The 20,177-nt window shown below is 50.4% G+C and overlaps 1 pseudogene across 1 annotated transcript; it reads right to left on the bottom strand.

Moving 5' to 3' along the window:
- Window positions 1–10,621: 10,621 nt before the first annotated feature.
- Window positions 10,622–19,637, bottom strand: LOC308633551 (malonyl-CoA-acyl carrier protein transacylase, mitochondrial-like; annotated as a pseudogene). Its single transcript, XR_014024330.1, has 4 exons — window positions 19,219–19,637; window positions 17,926–18,013; window positions 14,283–14,500; window positions 10,622–11,070 (listed from the first exon to the last, which is right to left on the bottom strand). The product of XR_014024330.1 is annotated as a malonyl-CoA-acyl carrier protein transacylase, mitochondrial-like (transcript).
- Between the last annotated feature and the right edge of the window lie 540 nt (window positions 19,638–20,177).

Here is a 20,177-nt window from a genome sequence, read left to right on the forward strand (position 1 = left end):
CCCCTCTGGATGGCTGTGGCTAATTAAACCTGCTTCCTGAAAATTCCTAGGGTGTCTAGCCTTGTCTGTCCATCATAATTACTTGGACCCAAATCACCAATCTGAAATTACTAGTGTCAACTCTTTGACGACTGTAAAGCTGTGAATAATTCATGGCTTTCCACGATACCATGTGGAATCCTATACTGGGTGTAATAGCAATTTCGATGCTGTGACTAAAGAACCTGATCAGCCCAATTGTAGAGGAGAAAAGTTTATTTGAAGGCTCACAGTTTCAAAGGTCTTGGTCCTTAGAAGGTGGGCTCCAGGTGAGGCTGAACATCAAGTGGAGAGTGTGGCAGAGGGAAGCAGCCTACGTGGTGACCAGAAAGCAGAGAGATCTCCACTTGCCAGATACAATTGTATACCTCATAGCCAGGCCACCAGTGAGCCCTCTCCTCCAGCCACACCCCACGGGCCTCCAGTTACCACTCAATGAGTCGAATCAGGAATCAACCCACTGATTAGCTTAAGGCTATGACCCAATCATTTCTCCTCTAAACTTTCTTGTATTGTCTCCTGAGCTTTTGGGGAACACCTCACATCCAAACCATAACATTGGGAACAAGAATTCAGGCTCCAAAGTAAATATATGTGTGAGCTACCTGTGTCCCATCCTCCTGGAGAGGGTGCGATGCAGATGAAGAATTCTGTTGTACCTACTCTGGATGTGAGTCCCGACTCCTGGAATGAAGGAGACAAAATAGCTGCCAAACTAAAGCCTAGAACCCAGTTAATTTCACCATTCACATTACAAGTGAGCCTAATTGGAATAACTGGCATACCCCACAGGCGAGGCACTGACCCTGGAACTCTGCTACAGTTCCAGAGGGTCACAATCACACTTCAGACTGCCTCTCACCAGATCTTTCATTTGGTTTATACAGAGACAGAAAATACCCCGCTGCCCATCTCTGTCAAAACTAAAAGCTTGTTGTTAGCTCTAGCAGAAACTAGTGCACAGACCTTAAAGACTTCTTGTGTGTGTGGAGGAACTAATATGGGAGCATGATGGCCTTGGCAGGCTGGAGAGGTAGACCTGTTGTGTCACGGTGCTCTTCCAAAGTCTCAGAGAAAATTCCACTCTTTTTGAAGGAAAGACAAAGGATTTATGCTGGCCAGAGCTGGGGAAGCAGGAAGCAAGCAGTTCTGCCCCCCTCGACTCTGACTAGGGATAGAAAGCAGCTTATAAGGACTGAACCACCACAAAGAAGGGGGTGGGAGGGGCGGTTGTAATCACAAGACATATTTCATAAAGTGGAAAAGTACATATTCTCAGAAATTGCCCTTCAGGACATAGGAAGACAAACTTGTATCAGCTCCGTAGTTCAAAGCCATTGCAGTCAGGGTGCAAGTGGTGGGGTGGAGGTGTCAGCGTCTATGCGATGGACTCATGGGGAAGGGGGCCAATTTCACACAAGATGAGGTATATGAACAAAATGAGGTAAGTCTGACCTAGTTTTCAAATCAGCCCATAACAGCTGGAGCCTCACAATGAGATTAGGCTCCCTCAATCTACTGACGGAATACAGTACCTCAAACTCCACTACTGGGAACCTGATGTGCTCGCACCAAAGGTTCTACAATATGACAGCTCAGAAGACCCAAAGGTGGCTCCCCAAACCACCCAGAGCCCAAACCTAACCCCTGTCTAATTTCTCTCACCTCCAACAGGCATGGGATAGTGGCAGTGCCAACATCCAATGGCGAGCCCCAGAAGGATTATCTTGGACTTGTGGAAAGACACCTGCTCTGTGCTTCCTCTGGGGCACGTGTTAGGAACAATCTGACCGTATTTCTTCCTGCTCCCATTATCTTAAGGAGAACATATAAAACAGAGGGCACCCAGAGAAACCAAAGGGCTCTACTGACTGGAAAGATATGACTGGCCCCAGAACATATGGTCAACACCATGGGCCTGCCACATGGGCAGAAGATGGGTTTGGGAGATATTGTACCACTATCTATATGCTGAATCCCATTGTCACACTACAGGCTGTTTTAGAGATTATAACAAATGAACCTGTAAAGGCCCTCAATACTTTGGCTCAACCAAGACAAGTCATGCCAGAACCATTTGGTCTTAGATGACTTCCTTGGCTCTGAAGGAGGGGTCAGTGGAAAAGTCAACCTGAATAACTATTACTTGCAAATAGAGACACAGGGAGAGTTATATCTTGGAGATCACAGGTTGTGTGATAAAAATTGCCCACTTGTCTGTGTAGACCTGGAGAGGACCGAATACAAATGACCTCATCACAGGGTGGTTCTCTTGGATAGGAGGAATTATAACAATTATGGGGTGATACGGCTAGATTTGTTGGGTGCCTACTTATTCCTTGTCCCCTGCCCCTCCTAATCAGCATTTTAAGAAGTTTTACAGAAAGGATTGTTGAAAGAAAGCCAGCCTCTCCTCCAGTCTTCCTGTGAGGATTGCAGCACGCGGTAGAAAATGATGCTCTCTCAAGGCTGCATATGCAGCCTGAGCATCCAGAGTGGAGAAATGGCTGGACACGGTGGTGCACACCTGTAATCCCAGCAGCTGAGGAGGCTGAGCCAGGAGGATCCTGAGTTCAAAGCCTCCACGTGGGCTATCTGCCCGTGCCCTCCCCAACTCCGAGGCCCAGCGCAGGGCAAGCTGGCCCCGCTCCTGCAGAGGGCAGGGTGCGGACAGCCAGGCAGCTGGGTGCTTGCGGATTGGAAGCCCCTAGGCTCCAGGGCAGGTGCGCCCTGCGCTGCTTCTAAGGAGCTTGAAGCAGTTTTGACCTTGCACACGGGTTTAAAGAACTCGAATTCCCACAAGTACCAGCCTAAAGGCACGATTTTTGAACGCTGGCTTCTTCTTCAATTAGCAAGCAAGCAAGCAAGGTCCTCGCGGAGCCTCTTTCCACGTGGGTAAAACAGGCATGAGAAAAGCCCAGGGCTAGCCAGGCGCGGTGGAGCACACCTGTCCCAGCGGCCCGGAAGGCTGAGGCAGGAGGTTGGCAGTTCAAAGCCAGCCTCTGCAACTAAGTGAGGCCTTAAGCAACTCAGTGAGACCGCGCTTAGCGATCGGCTGGTGCTGGGCGCAGGGAGTGCAGCCAGGCACCGGCCAAATGCACTGGCTGATGGCAGACCAGGGCATGTACCAAGGTCCAGGGACTCGGACCTAAGTCTCTCCCCATTCCACACCGGCATGTCCCAAGGAAGTCCCTTGAGGCAGGATGTCTGAAGACCCCGGCTCTAAAAGTCCCATCTGGATGGGGGCTCCATGTCCCCACCCCGCGTCGCCCCGAGTCGTGCCAGCCGCGGGACCCCGCGTGCCTCAGCCTGCACATCCGTGCAATGGGTGGCTCTTGTGCGCTCCGTCCAGAGGCCCGATGCTGTCACCCTCGCGCCGCCCTCTTGCACGGCCTCGGGGCTCCGACCTTAGCTGTATGCAGACCAGGTCCTGAGCTCGGTAGTGCCCTGCCAGTCCGGGGCCCAGAAGACATAGCTCTGTGCATACTAAAAGAAGGAAGATAGGGCTGGGGATGTGGCTCAAGCGGTAGCGCGCTCGCCTGGCATGCGTGTGGCCCGGGTTCGATCCTCAGCACCACATACAAACAAAGATGTTGTGTCCGCCGAGAACTAAAAAAATAAATATTAAAAACAAAAAAATTCTCTCTCTCTCTCTCTCTCTCTCTCTCTCTCTCTCTCTCTCTCTCTCTCTCTCCTCTCTCACTCTCTCTTAAAAAAAAAAAAAAAAAAGAAGAAGGAAGATAGCATAGGGCACCTGTCCCCACCGGGATTCGGTCCCCGTTTCGACTGTAAGATTAATGATCTTTTCTGTGGAAGTTAAACCTGTATCTGAGTTTTCCAGTCTGTTACAAAATCATATTCCTGTGATTTAGAACTTAAAACTTCACAATGTGTGATTAGGTGGAGCCATTTTAAGCCACAAACCATATGGTTAAACTGTAGCCACTTTACGCTCCCCAGCCTATACCTCACGGCTATGCTATCTGTGGGCAGGAACACAGACCCCAGATATGATCTCCCTTTGCCCCATCTTCCAGTCACAATGCCTTAACTAGAGACCTCACCTTGCCCTCCCCATTTTAAATTAGACAGTCCTGTAGATTATATCCCTAGCAGAACAAGGGGCAGGGCTTCCCTTAGGGATAAAAACTGGGATTTTCCACCCAGGTGTGCCTGCTTGCTCTGTTCCCTAGCACACCCTTTTGCAGAAGTAAAATTTGCCCTGCCCAGCTACTTCCTAGTATGTGTGACTTCTCCTGGAATCCGGTATTTCTAGCAAATTTGGGGGTGTAATGTGGGGCTCCATACATTGCCTAGGGGGCCAGAGTAGAGGAGGAAACCTGGATCTCTGAGGCCAGACCCCAAAGCAAAAGTGGATCAGCAATACCAGGAAGGGCCCAGCAAGCACTGTGGGGACCAGATCCATCAGCAGACTAGGGGAGGAAAAAATGTACTTCCTTGGTGGTCGGGACATCTGGCCAGATATCTGGGGGAGGAGTGCAGGGAGCCTGCAGCCAGGAGGTTGAAACTCTATTCAGGGACAGGAGGCCAGCCCCAGGAAAGCTTGATGGGAATAAAGAATATATTCTGGAGAAAAAGAACACTGGCAGGGGAAAGACACCAACATTCCCCTAGAGTCCTCTGGGCCTTATGTTAAAATGTTGGTTCTAGGCCTGGGGCTGTGGCTCAGTGGTAGAGCAAGGGCTAGGCCCTGGGTTTGATCCTCAGCACCATATATAAATAAAGGCATTGTGACCAACTACAGCTAAAAAATAAATATTAAAAAAAATAGTTCTACCAGAGGAAATAGATTCTACCTCCTCCTGAAGAAAAGGACCTGTGGTCATTTCCCCCTTAAGATTCCTAAAAGCCAGAGGGGGAGCCAAACAAGTGGGATCCCCAGCCAATCTTCCACCACCCTAGCCTGGTGGCTGAAATTCTGACTCAAACCCGAGCGCTCCTCAAGGCCAATACCGTCCAACAATGAAAGCTGGAGGAATCTGAGCCCATCCAGGGGCCTCCACGCCTCCACTCTTCTGTGTCCTTGGCTGTGGAAGCTAAGGAAGGAGTTGAAACAATGATAAAAGGACACTCAGAGCCCCCTGCCGTCATGTGGAACCAGCATCTCATCTTTCCCTGGTACTGTCCACTGGACCCTTAGGGGGAAGTTTCCCTCAGGGGTGGAGAAATCCGATTTGTAAATGCTGCCTTAACTGTAGAGGTGAGAAATTTAAAACAGGAACCAAAGGCTCTGTTGGAAGACCCACACCATGGGGCTACAGACCACTTAGACCAATTCCACGGCCCCCAGCTTTACACCTGGACCAAGATTATGTCCATCTTGTGTGTTTTACTTTCTGGACGGGACAGGGAATGATTTGGAGAACAGTGTGGCAGCCAGATCAGATTCTGCCTGCCCAAGTCAAGGGCCCTGCTGGGGTAATAATTATGAAATACACAGGGCCCACAGGAGATCACAAGAGATTTAACTGTAAAGGGAAAAGCCAAGGCTTTGATGTTCAGCAAGGGAAAGATGAAGCGCCAGCAGAAGTTTTGGGTAGATTTTAGGAGCAGATGAGGAGATATTCTGGAGTAGATATTGATGGCCCCTTTGGGCAAAAATGTTAAAACTACACTTTGTGACTAATGGCTAGCCTGACATTGCTAGAAAAGTCCAGAAACTAGAAAACTGGAAGGATAAAATCTAGACTAATTATTGAGGGAATCACAAAAACTATATGTAAAGAAGAGTGAAGAGAAACAGACAAAAGGCTCAAATTGTGCTCTCCACCAGAGAACAAGTAAGCCAAAGAAAAGTGGGCCCTAAAAATTGGGGACAAAAAGGGCTTTAATCAAGACACCCAGGAGACACAGGCCAAAGGACCTCAGGAGGGAAAAGGAGAAAACAGCTGCTCTGAAGGAGGGCACTTCAGGAGGGAAAGCCCCGAACGGGAAAGGGAGGACAAGGTGACACCCCTCATGACCTGTGAAGAAGGTGAGGGAGGCCAGGAGCTCCCCCACCCAAGGGCTTCTACCAAGAAGTGGGAACCAAAGGGGAAAAGAGGCCTTTCCTGACTGACTTGGGAAAGCTCATTCCTTTTAAGCATATCACCTTACCCATATACCAATGTCCAGCAGGTGGCTGCTCATGTTGGGAGTAGAAGAGGAAAGATTTAATGTTCCCATTTTTTTTTTTGGGGGGGGGTACCAGGGATTGAGCTCAGAGGTACTCTACCACTGAGCCACATCCCCAGCCCAATTTTGTATTTTATTTAGAGACAGGGCCTCACTGAGTTGTTAAGTGCTTCACTGTTGCTGAGGCTGGCTTTGAACCTGAGATCCTCCTGTCTCAGCCTCCAGCGCTGCTGGGATTATAGGTGTGAGCCACCACGCTCGGTTTAATGTCTCCATTTTTTAAAAGACCCAAGTAAGATACAAAAATAGACCCAAAAAGAGTTCCTCTTTGTGCCTAAAGCAGGGACCAATCTCTTAGGTTGAGACTTAATGGCCATACTAGGAATCGGATTGAAAATTAGTCCTAGGGAAATTCAAGTTTCCCTTGACCTTCTAACTGCCAAGGAGGAAGAAAAGATTCTTCCTGAGGTCTGGACAAAAGAGAGAAATTGAAAGGGATTAAGTTTACCCCAATACACATTGAACTAAAAATTATAGGAGAAACAACAGAAAACAATACCTGATCCCTCTTGAAGGGAGATGAGGATTACAACCTGCAATACAGAACTGCTTAAAGATGGCCTCCTTGAACCCAGCATGTCCCTTTATAATACCCCAATGTTTTTTATTTATTTATTTTTTTAAAGAGAGAGTGAGAGAGAGAGAGGGAGAGAGAGAGAATTTTAATATTTATTTTTTAGTTATCGGCGGACACAACATCTTTGTTGGTATGTGGTGCTGAGGATCCAACCCGGGCCGCACGCATGCCAGGTGAGCGCGCTACCGCTTGAGCCACATCCCCAGCCCACCCCGATGTTTTTTAAATATATATATTTTTAGTTGTAGATTGATACAGTAACTTTATTTTATTTGTTTCTATTTTTATGTGGTGCCATGTTGCAGTAATTCACTTGCAGGTCAGCATGGGAAAAGAAAGAAGAAGCAGAGCAAGCAAAGCAGCAACAGAAAAAAAGTCCTTTATTGTGTACAAGCAATCTTTTTATAGTATTGTGAACAAAGAAGGCAGCCTTCCAACATCAATAAATCAGGTCTTTCAGCTAATTAAACATAGCATACAGAAGTTTTACTTTCTAATCAGAAGTGACCCGCTTCTCATGGCTAATCTATTCTCGGCCCGGAGTATGCTGAGCTCTGCTCTTTGTAAAGAACAGATAATAAAATGTTTCTCAGCGCCCTCCTAGCCCACTTGGCAGAACATCCCGTTTGCAGGCAAGTCCTCCCAAGGACAGCAGACACCTCGTTTTCAAGCATGTCCGCTGTTACCTTATCTAAACCTTGAAGGAGCCTTTCGTTTGCTAGTAGGCCCTCCCAAGGACAGCAGACACCTCGTTTTCAAGCATGTCCGCTGTTACCTATCTATACCTTGACAGAATATCCTGTTTGCAGGCAGACTCCATCAAGGACAGTAATAGTAGCACAGTCACATCTGATTCTCTACAGTGCCAGGGATGGAACCCAGTGTCTCACACATGCTAGGCGACCAGTTCTACCACTGAGCAACAATTGTGGCCCCAATACCCTGATTTTACCAGTAAGAAAACCTGATGGATCTTACAGATTAGTCCAAAAATTTGAGGACAATAAATCAGATTACTCAAGACAGACATCCCATAGTCCCTAATTCCTACTGTGGCCTGGGCATGGCAAAGGAGGTAGAAGTTGACTTAGGCCAGGGTCTTACACAGCATCTCCCACAGACCATTCCAGGACAGGGACCTGGCTGAGCCTCTGATACAGGCATGTGGCTGCAGCCTCTCCTCACCAACACAGCTGTGACCCTGGGCTGGCACCTTGGTGCTCATGCCAGGCAGTGCACCCACCAGAGGGCAAGAGGCAGTGCCCAGGAGGCTGCCTGCCCCCTTCACAGGCCAGCTGCCGCCTGCACATCTGGCTTCAGGCTGCTTCCACCCATCCCTGGCTGCAGCAGGGCCCAGCAGTCTTCACTGTCCCCAAGCCTTGGGACACTGCAAGAATTGGGACTGGCACATTCCCTCCACACTTGACCCACCTCACACAGAGCCCAGCCCTGTGTGGAGGCGGGTCTTGGTGAACAATGGCTCAGAAAATCCACTGGTCACCTAGTGCCTCTTGATTCCTGAAGCCCTCCACACAGCAGAGCCCTGAGCAGGCCCTGGGCCAGCCAAGGTGGTGGAATAGACCTGGCCCTGGGGATGGCCACTGGGCCTGCTGGGGTGCAGGCTGTCTGGGGACAGTGGAGGGACTTCCCTCAGACCAAGGAGGCTTTAGGGGCCCATCATGTGCCCACAGCAGGTCAAGGTGACCCTGACTCCCTGTGGGGATGTGTGCCTGAGATGGTCCTTGATCCAGCCTGTGGACATGGCAGGGTTTCAAAGGCTTTTGAATGAGGTTCCTGGCTGGGTCAGGATTCCTGGAGATGAAGAGGCGAGAATGAGCCACTTGGGAAGTGCCCAAGGAAAGCTATTCCTGCTGCACACGGGGCGGACCCCCTTCCAGGTAGAGCTGGAAGAACAGATGGGTTCCCCACTGACACCGCACCCAAGGGGGACTTAGAAGGAGCCAATTCCTCAGCAGGTGGAGATGCTGACAGCTTCCAAAATCTTCCTAGGTCAGCACCATATGCCCTGGGTTTCTTCCCGCTCTGTGGCTTAGGTATGAAGGGCTCCTCATGCCACCTAAGGCTCTGAAGAAAAGGCGGGTCCCCAAGAGCAGGAGGGCCCGTGCCTGAGCCTCCCAGAGGCATCCACTGCTCACTCTCCATGGCCCCTTATTTGGGATTTGTCCCTAGAGCTGAGCATAATTCTAAGATCCCCACCTGCCTGCAGAACTGTCAGAAGACCCAAGACTGTGGCACCTGCATCCCCCACAGCTGCTGACTTCAAGCTCCATAAAGAGGTGATGAGGGTTGGAAAATAACAAGTTCTTCCTATGACAAAGACTTGAGAATAATTCTTTCCAGGTGGGCGTGTAGACCCCCCTTGTCTCAACTACCTGGAAAATGAACTAGGGGACAACCCTGAGCCCAGGGGTTCAATACCAGCTCTGGCAAAAGTCAGACCCCATACACCTCTCTTTTTGATTTTGGGGGGTGCTGGGGATAGAACCCAGAGCCCAGGAATGCCAGTCATCCCCAGTCCTTTTTATATTTTAGTGAGACAGGGTCTCACTAAGTTGCTGAAGATCTTGCTAAGGTGCTGGAGTGGGTCTTGAACTTGCCATTCTCCTGCCTCATGTCTGGAATCTCTGGGAATACAGGCAGCGCCACTGCACTCAGCCAGACCCCGACTTCAAACAAAAGGGAGGAAATAAAAAGTCCTTTCTAAAGGACTCTATGCCCTGGATGATACTCAGAGGAGGCTGTGATGAGAACTGAGTTCTGGGGGGAACTCTGCAGTGGTCCTCAGCTAGAGCTGCAGGGAAACCTGGGGGACATTCTGAGGTCACAATTCCTGGAAGCACTGCTTAGGTGTGGAGTGGCCTGGAGCCAGGACAGAGGGGGACTGGCCCATACACTGACGGTTTCTGCCCAGAGGCCAACAGGGTCCTGGGCAGAAACACTATAGAATTGAAAATGAGAAGCCCCAATCCAGGGTGTGACTTGTGCCTAAGTAACAGTGTTTTAAGACAATCCAGGGGCTTCATTCCCACTGAGATGTCCCCCTGTCACTGAGAGATGGAAACACCAGGTGCAGAGCTCAGAGTGGCTGGTATTTAATGTCAGCTTGCACAGCTGGACATCAGAGAGTCTTGCTTGGCTCCTGGGGCCACAGGCAGTGACCAGTGTGACCATGGATGGCACTTCATAAAGAGGTTGGGGCTCGCTGGGGGGGTCAGGGCCCAGCCGTCCTCCCTGCCTCAGCACACCACAGTGCCCAGCTTGCTCAGGGAGCTCTGCCAGGGCAGAGGCCACCTGCTCTCTTAACATGTGGCAGGACTTAACATGTGTTCCCTGGCTATAGGAATGCGGTTGAGTGAGGGGTGGACAGTGTGGCTGCCAAGGTCACTTAGATCCTAAGCCTGTTAGATTCAGGGACAAAGGAGCCAGGAGTTTGGCCCCAGGTGACTGGCAGGCTGCAGGGCAGTGCAGGGCCCCTCTGGCTCTGGCCTGGCTGAGGCCATGCTGGTGTGTCCTCAGCATCCACAGGGCAGGGCACCAGCTGCATGGGGCAAACCCTGCCTGTCTGAAGGGGCGGCAGGCGTCCAGCTCTGCAGGTATCCAGTGCCCAGGTGGCCTTGGTCTTCTAGAGGAGGAGGAGTGGCTGCGTCATGGAAAGAAGCCCTCCCTCTCAGTGCTCCTCACGTGGCCCTGGGCACGGGCCCACCTTCCCTCTCCATGCTGGGGCAGCCAGCTTTCGGGAGGGCAGGCCCAGCTCACTGGCTCTGCCCAGGGTCTCGAGCCCCTCAGCAGTCACCGGGGAGACTCGCTGGGGTCCAGGTCCGCGTCCGGGTCCTCACTGGCCCGCAGCACGTCCACATGCCTTAGCCCTTCCAGGCCTTCAGGTTACAGCTCCTCAGGATGCTCCCCAGCTGCTGGCCAGGGCCCACTTCCCACGTGCTGGGGAACTCGGTGCCCCTCGTCCTCTCGTATATGGCGTGCATGGTCTGCTCCCACTTCACCGGGGACACCACCTGCTGCCCCAGCAGCTGCCGGATGTGCGTGGGGTGGAGGTACCTGCTCCCACTGACGTTAGAGTAGACGGCCACCAGCGGCTTCCTGATGGCCACTGTCTTTAAAACCTGTGCCAGGGGCTGCACAGCGGGCTCCATGAGGCGGGTGTGGAAGCCACCGCTCACAGGCAGCATCTTGGTGCATCTGAAGTGGTACCTGGAGGAATTCTTCTGGAGAAACCGCAGAGCCTGAGGGGGGAAAAGAGGCTCAGCCAGGCAGGTCTCGGGAAGGACCCCAGGGGCAGAGGCATGGTCCTCGCTGGGACCAAGTTCCTGGCCTGGGCTCAGCAGTGCGTTTCTCCCATGTGCACACAGGTTTAGTCCCGTGAGCACTTGTGTGAGAACCTAATTCACATCTTTAGTCCCAGGTGAACGGGCTGGTGTGTGCTGTGTCCCAGAGATCCTGCTTTATAGAGCTGACCATTCCCATGCCCCTAGTGAGAAAGTGACCACAGAACCTCTGAAAAGTTGCCAATGTGGAAATGTGGGTCTGTCCCCGTCTCAGTGCTGACCACTCTGGTGGTTCCGGCAGTGACTTCATATCTTTGAACCTCTTCCCTCTCGTCCCTTTCGCCCACTCTATAAGGCTGCCCAGGAGACTCCTCAGATGTGCTGCCTAAGAGCGTCTCCTAGGTGTGTTCATTCTCCATTAGAATTCTCCCCTCTCCTCAGTGTTACCAGCCTGCTTCTTGTTCCTCCATAATCTTCAAGACCAGAATAAAGAGGCAAAATCCAAGCCCCCTTTCAGGAAGCTCATGAAATAGGCAGCTCAGCTGAGAAAGCCCTGCAGCTATCAGTAGGTTGTGATCTGCAAAGGCCTTTAAAACAGTAAACATTCCTAAGAAGCCCTGGCCTCAGGGCACAACCGAGCCTAGCCACAGTGGGGCTGCTAAAGGAGTTCTGTGCAGGACAACTGCTCCTGACTCCACTCCCAGCCTGCTCAGAGGCAGGGCACGGGCAACAAGAGGTGCTCCCTAGTGCACTTGAGGTAGGACTGAAATTGATCCCATGTAGATACATGATCACAGGCACTTTTACTTTACTTGTGCCTCAGTTTCCTCATTTGTAAAATGGGGATGACAATAGTTATCTCCAGGGCTATGAGAACTCTACTTAGCATAAAATTGCTATATAAGCGTTATAAATTTTCATCATCCACCATGTCCACTGGAAAGTCATTATAATAACAGGACAGCTATCTCTCCCTTAAAAGGGTAGGAGGGATTACCACTTTGGTTTGTTAACTGATCTCTGCATCCTCCAGCCCCACAGGGAAATCGTTCACTGCCCATCCAGGCATGACTGTGGGACGTACATTGACCAGTGAAACCCACACCACACTTTCCTTGTCTTTAGTCTATCAGGTTCCACAGAGGGTGACCCAGCAGTCTGAACTCTGGGGTGAAAATGGTCAGCGGAGCCCAGCAGGACAGGCAAGTACCACGAGAGGGCACTACGTAGCATGCTGTGGCCACCAAGAGGTTTGGGTTGCTGGCTTCTATAGCACAACTGGGAATGATCTGTCCTGGGACTTCAAGTTTATTATCATCCTCAGTCCATCTGAGGAAGTGCCCCAGAAGCTTTGAGTCTTCTGACAGGGGCCTCCAGAACCCTGTAGCCGTCCACCATGCCTACGCTGTCTTTATGAACTGCATCTATGTGGACAGCCACTCATGGCACCTCCGTGGCATCTGTGGTCTCCAAGCACATTCCAGGTCAGGTTTCTGAATCTGCTCAAGGTTGCTAAGCCAACTCAAGCCCCGGGTTAGAGCCACAGGAGTCAAAGTCTCAATCAAAAGGCTCAGCAGGCTATTCTACGGATGCCCCCTGGCCCAGGCATTGGCCTAGCAGACTCAAGGAGTTTTCTCAATATCAATTGGTGGACAGGGGCCTCTTGCTCAGGTGCCCTCTCTTCCCTGAGTTCTTTGCACTTCCTTGGGTGCCGAACAAATCTGGGACTTCCAGGAGTCCTTACCTACAGTAGATGGGATGTGGCAGGAACACTGTGGAAGAGATTCCTGCCTGACCAGGGGCCTCTCCTGGACACTTCGGGGCTACTCCCCAATTAACTGACCTGCCCATCAAGTCAGAACAGTCATAAGAGGCCCTGTGGGCTTTGGCTGATTTAGAGGGACATCTGAGGACATGGGCCAAAGCAAGCCCTTGGAAGGGACCATCTGGGCATGATCAGGTGGAGGACACTAATTCCACAGTGAGAAAGACTTGGGTTCAAATTCTGCCTCTAGCCAGGAGCTGTAGTGTACGCCTCTAATCCCAGCCACTGGGGAGGCTGAGGCAGGGGGACTACAAGATTGACGTCAGCCTGGGCAACTCAGCAAGACCCTGTCTCAAAAAACCATCTGCCTCTGTCATCTCCAAGCACTTGCATCTCCTCCTGCCTCAGGTTCCTGAGTGTGAAATGGGAATAAGGATCCTTCCAGTTTGGAAGGCTGACGCAGGAGGTCAGTTCAAGGTCAGCCTCAGCAACACAATAAGACCCTCTGTCATTCAGTTAGAACCTGTTTAAAAAAAGGAAAAAAAAGATGGGATGTAATTCAGTGGTAGAGAGTGCCCCAGGTTCAAGCTCCAGTATCAAAAAAGAGAGAGAGAGAGAGAGAGAGAGAGAGAGAGAGAGAGAGAGAGAGAGACTCCCTTCCCTGTGGCACAGGGCGGAGAGGAGGTGCACTAGGTAAGACTTGTACATACTAGGCCCTCTTGTGGGTTCTGCTGCACTCACTCAGAGGCCAGAGACACTTGGTCCCCAGTTATTCTTTCCCTGGGGTTCCTGCCTCTGCTTAGGATGCCCCCTCCTGGCAAGTTCCTCCTTGTCTTTTAGATGCATATTCTGTGCCCCACGCCCTAGTTCAGCCTGATGCTTCCTCTGCCCCTGGCCTGGAACCACCTGTCCTTGCAAGTCTTTAGCAGTAGGAACTCTGACTAATCAGTCCCAGTGCCCCCAGTGCTTGTTAAACAGCAGATGCTTGATTAGTGACGTCTCGGGAAGCAGCAAATGAAAGGAAAGAGGGAAGGAAATTCACCTGTGGGCAAAACCAGACCCCTACCGAAAAGCAGGGTGAGGCAGAGCAATCCAACAGACAGCAGCTCTTCCTCAAAGGAAGCAACCAGGTCAGAAGCGTCCAGAGAGGCCCTGAGGATTGCCTGATCCAGTCCCTTGAGCTTACATGCGGACTGGGCTATTTCTTCAGGACCCCTTCTACTGGGGTGCAGTGGGCTGTATCCTAGCCTCCTGACCCCTGCCTCTGCAGCACTCTCTACCACACAGTCCCCTCACCACGCTTGGCCGGGCACCCACTCCAGCATGGGGGCCTCACAGGTACACAGCGACTCCTGCCTGCCCTGCTGGACTGGGCCCTATGAAGGTGGTTCCCATCAACACCAACCTCTAGGTGTCCTGAAATCACCCTGCAATCAGGAAAGAGATAGTTGGCCACCTCACACACAGGACTCTCTATGCCCAATGACTTGCAGTGCTTCTGGGCTTCCAAACAGGCAAAGTTGAACTTGGACCGAGGCTGGCCGAGGACAGATAACATCCCACTGGGAACAGCTTCTGAAGCTTCCTGCATGGCCTCAGCTCGAACCTTCACTGCATACAGACCTACCCAGAAAGAGATGCATTTGGAAAAATCAAAACATACAATGAAGGAGGGAGGCCCAGACAGATGTTGACACTGATGTTTATTACAGCCCAGAGGGCCGCAGTTCTACCTGTTTGTGTCTGCATGCAGAGGGATTACTTCTGCTGTCCAAAGCAAGGAGTCCTCCTTGGCACTACGCAGGAGCCTGAGGGGCCTCCTACCTGGAAACCTGGGTGGTGGAGGACAGGGATTCTCAACCAGGGTGATTCTACCTCAGGCAGGGTCGGGAGACACTTTCTGCTTGTCACAGCTTGGGGAGTCTACTGACACGTGACAGGTACAGGCCAGGAGAGACCATCCTACAGGGCGAAGGACAGGGCCCCTCAAACAAGGAATTGTCTGGTCCCTGATGTCAACATCTCAGCCATGTTGAGCAGCCCAGTAAGGACAGAGAGCAAATGGTAGCTGTACTGCCCAGAACCTCTGACTGGTTGAAATTTCTGGTTAGTAAGATGAGGACCAAAACACCCCATCTGCCTGGGTTGTTGTGAAAACTAGGAATTTATATTATTGTTTAAGAGAAATCATATTGAAAAAAACAAAACAATTAAGAACCAACAGATACATGGGCTGCTGTACAAGCACAAACAAGTAAATGAATTTCAATAAAACATGAATAAAAATGTTGAGAGAACAGGGCTCTGTCCCCACAGGCAGGGCTAGTGACTGTGATGTGAGAATGGCTGTGACTACAGTCACCCCTGCAGGTCCTGGGTCTACTTCCTGGGCAGGGAAGGGCAGACCACGTCTAAAAGAGATGAAAGAACCCACCCAGGCTTGCCGGGCAACGGAGGTCCCCAAGGTCAAGTCCACAAGCTTTCTCTGTGACATCCCTCATGTACTCAGCGCTTAAGACACGTGTATGGGGTTTAGTCCCTCATCCCAGAAACTGTCCAGCACATATATTACTAAGAGCCTGTGGTAGAGCTGGACATGGTAGCATACGCCTGTCATCCCAGAAACTCTGGAGGCTGAGGCAGGAAGATTGCAAGTTCCAGGCCAGCCTCAGCAACTTAGCAAGACTGTCTGAAAAAAAAATTTTTAAAAAGGGGTCTGAGGATATGGGGATATAGCTAGTGTGCCCCTAGCTTCGATTCCAGTGACAACAAGGAGCCCATAAGAGAAAGCAGAGAAAGAACATTAGGGAGGTGGGGGAGCTATGGAACTCTCCATGCTGGCTCGAGAGCAACAGCCAAGCAAATGTCAAATGAAAAACTCAACCCAAAATCGTGAATATATTGTAATTCTGCAAATTGCACATATATAATTAACTCTACAGGTATTAGTTTTACTAGAATATGGAAATATGAAACTCTCCCTTTTCATTTCCTGAATAGTGCTATAACACTTTGTTTAAATAGCGGAGGTGAGCCAGCCGAGTGCGCACAGATAATAAACCAACTGAAGGAGGAAGATCACAGGTCCAAGCCCAGCCTGGGTAATTTAGCAAGACCCTGTCTCAAAATAAAGGACAAAAAGGGCTACGGTAGAGTACCCTGGGTTCAATCCCCAGTATGGGGGTGGGGGATCCCACCACACTCCATTCCCCTTTCTTCCTCTCTCCACCCCTGGTCACCTGTAATCTGCTGTCTCTATGGATTGGATTCATGCAGTCTGGACATTTCTTTTTTTCTAGTTTTGATTTTTGCAGTGCTGGGGATGGAACCCAGAGCCTTACACCTCCCAGACAGGTGCTCTTCCCCTGAGTCCCTTCCCTAGCTCCTGGATGTTTCTTATAAAAGGCACCATCCCCTAAGTCTGATTCTCTCACCTAGGAGGTTTCTAAGGTTCAGCCATGCTGCAGCACATACCAGGACTCTATTCCTTTTTATTAAAAAAAAAATTGGTCGGGGGGGGGGTACTAGGGGTTAAACCCAGGGGCACTTAATCACTGAGCCACATCCCCAGTCCAGTCCTTTTTATTTTTAATTTAAGACAGGGTCTTGCTAAGTTGCTGAGGCTGGCCTTGAACTTGGGATACTCCTGCCTCAGCCTCCCAAGCTGCTGGGATTATAGGCAAGCACCACCACATCCAGCTCTTTATTCCTTTTTTTTTAAAGTATTTATTTTTTAGTTTTCGGGGGACACAACATCTTTGTTTGTATGTGGTGCTGAGGATCGAACCCAGCACTGCGCGCATGCCAGGCGAGTGCGCTACCGCTTGAGCCACATCCCCAGCCCTCTTTATTCCTTTTTATGACTGAAAAATATTCTCCCATCTGGCGAATCAATTTGTTTATCCACATTCATCTGATCAACCTACCTTTTGGCTACTGTAAATAATGCTGCTATAAAAATCTGTGTACAAGTTTTTCTGTGTGGACATGTTCTAATTTCTTAGGTGTATATCTATGAGCAGAATTGTTGGGTCACATGTTTGTCAAAACTGTTTTCCACAGTAGTTGAACTATTTTATATTTCTACCAGCTATGTATGAGGGTTCCTATTTTTCTACATTGTTCTCAATGCTTATTTTCTTTCCTCCTCCTCCTCCTCTTCTTTTTTTTTTTTATCTAAAGCTGTCCTAGTGGGTATAAAATACTCTTTCTCTTCTTGTGGTGCTGGGGATGGAATCCATGTCTTCACATATGCTAGACAAGTGCTCTACCATGGAACTACATCTCCAGTCCTTTCGCTTTTATTATTTGAGACAGGGTCTTGATAATTTGCTAAAGCTGGCCTTGAACTTGCCATTCTCCTATCTAGCCTCCCAAGTCACTGGGATTATAGGTATGCACCACCATACCTGGGTATGAAGTACTATTTCATTGTGGTACTGATCTGTATTTCCGTGATATTTAGTGATGTTGAATATCTTTTCGTGTTTTTTTTTGTGTGTGTGCCATTTGTGTGTCTTCTCTAAAGAAATGTCAAGTCTTTTCCCTATTTGGTCATAAGCAAAAATCTCCCTATCATGGGGTCTCACTATGTTGCCTGGGCCTGCTTCAAAATCCTGGGCTCAAGGGATCCTCCTGCCTCAGTCTTCCAAGTCATTGAGATCACAGGCTGGCTACCATGTCCAGCAAGGATCTGATATTAATATATTCCATTTATTTAATGAAGATCTACTGAGCATCTACCAAGAATGACAGGCATGGGCATGTGTGAATGGCCTACAAAGGTACAAGGCAGGGGGGAAAGACAGAAGAGCATGCAGATTTCATGAGATTACAAAACAGAAAGGAAATCCCTACTGAGTCCTTCAGGCTTCAAAAGGATTCGTGGTGAAATAGGGTCCTTGAGATCCAATGTCACCCCATTCCTGGGTTCCCTTCCCTATCACTCCTGAGTAAGTTTAGTATCATTTGTGACAGTGTCCCTTATCCTAGTGAGTCCAGCAATATCATCTCCCCACACATGCAAAGCTAAGCCCCTGTCTGTGTACCTTCAGAAAATTCCATGGCTCCAGCAAACACTAGGGCTGCAAATTCTCCCACACTGAATCCAGCAGCAGCAATACAATTTTCAATAACCTGCAGTGAGAGATGCAAAAAATGAGGTCAAATTCTCTGGGAGAGCTTAGTTCCAGGGCTCTGCACCTGAGGGATGAGAGTATTTAGCATCATCATAAGCCAAGTTCTGCTGGCGTGGTGCTCTACCTAGAAGACGGTCAACAGGTGGCCCTGACATTCATTGCGTCCAGCCTTTTACTGATGAGGAAATTTCCTGGTAAGGCAGGCTAAAGCCTAGTCATGTCTGGTAACATACAGCCCAACCCAAGGTTCTGGATTCTCTTGTTCCAGCCTGAAGCAGCCTCCCAGGCCACAAGGTATGTAAAAGTGCAGAAATTAAAGGCATGAATTTGGAGTCACAGAGACTGGATTTCTTAGCTTGGGAGAGGTCTCCTCTCTCTCTTGAGCCCCCTCTGTGAAATGAGGGCAAGAAAGACCTTCCTCATGTCACTGCCAAGGGAATTTCGTGAAGATATTGTCAATAAAGAGCTCAGCACAGAGCTGGACCTCAGTGAGCACTGAGTAAATGTTATTATCAAGACTCAAGAGGCCAACTTAACTAATCTATTTATATCCCTGAGTCTCCTTTCCTCATCTATAACAACAGTATTTACTTCACAAGGTAGCTGTAAAACTGAAAGACCCTCAAGTATTAGCTTAACATCTACTGTCTTGATACTATTCAATATTAACAGCCATTAACTTCACTTTCAAGTGAAGCCACCTCAAAATGTCATCTTCTCAATGATCCTTCATTTAAGGATGAAGCTTAATCCTTTTAAAATCATTTAATAGAGGCTGGGGGTGTAGCTGTGTGGTTCAACACTTGCCCACCATTCCTGAGGCCCTGGATTCCACCACCAGGGCAATGACACGAATCATTCAATAATTAATTCAACAATTACGGACCAACTTCGGCTCCCAACTCCATTCCCTGCTCTATATTTCCTTTTATAACTGATATCTTTGACATGCTACGTAATTGACACAGCGCTCTTACTATGGACCGCCTCCCCTTGGGTAGGGATTCTCCTTTTGAGCACCGCGCCAACCGCCTACAGCAGTGCAAGGCACCTACGAGAACTCGGAACTCGGTAAGAACCTGCCCAGCATCAGCTATGGAGGCACCCGGCCTGGAAGGCACCCGGCCTGGAAGGCGGGGGCCTGGAAGACGGGGGCCTGGAAGGCGGGGGCCCGGGCGCAGACCCCCTTCCCTCGGGCCTCACCGCGGGTTGCAGGTGATGGAGCTTCTCGACAGCGGCCAGCGAAGCCACGAAGACAGCGGGCTGGCAGTGCACCGTGCGGTCCAGGTCCTCCTGTGGCCCGTGCAGGCTCAGCTCCAGCAGGTCGTAGCCCAGCACGCGCTGCGCGGCGTCGTAGAGCTCGCGGACGCGCGGGTAGCCGAGCAGACCGCGGCCCATGCCCACCACTTGGCTGCCCTGGCCCGGGAAGAGCAGCACCGAGCACTGGCCGGGCGCCCGCCGCGCCGCCGCCGCCCAGGGCTGCTCCTCCGCTGTAGTCACGCCTCGTAGCAGCTCTGCCACGTCCACCGCGCTCGGCGGAGGTATTGGGAAGTTAGAGACGCCCCAGCGGCAGCAAACACTCCAGCCCCAGGCCCAAGGGCCCGCGCGACCCGGGCGCGCATGGTGACACACCTGCTGAGCGCCTGTTACCGTGGCGACTGAGGCCCCACTGCAGCTGCGCAGCGCCGCGTGGTCCTTCGCGCATTTCCTGCCGTGCTCCCCCTGGCACCCGGGGGCGGAAGAGAAAGGTTCCGCAGTTACCGTTTCCACCGCCGCTGGGGACTGTGCGGCTGGAAGACCGGAACCTAACCCGGTGTGTTTCCTTAAACCTCTACAGCCAAGAATAGTTCATAGCACCACACCATAGCGAACCCTCAACACATATTTATGGACTAAATAATGCAAAGCAATGTAATATTTCCTTCTACCTAGAATGTAAAGAGCACTTGAAAGTCTTCCACATTTTTTCTTGCACACGATTCTGCCAAGGCTAAGCAAGATACCAGCTCTCTTTTATGTTTCCTGCAAACCACACACGATTCCCAGCATGTAATATGCACTCGATAAATCTTCTGCTGTTCAACAAAACCCTGGATATTTTTCAGCCTTATTTAATTCCTCACAGCAAGCAGCCGATGCCTAGGTGCAATTATTGTCCTCAG

The sequence above is a fragment of the Spermophilus citellus genome, assembly GCF_964194105.1.
Source record: "Spermophilus citellus genome assembly, chromosome: 14".
Taxonomy (NCBI): Eukaryota; Metazoa; Chordata; class Mammalia; order Rodentia; family Sciuridae; genus Spermophilus; species Spermophilus citellus.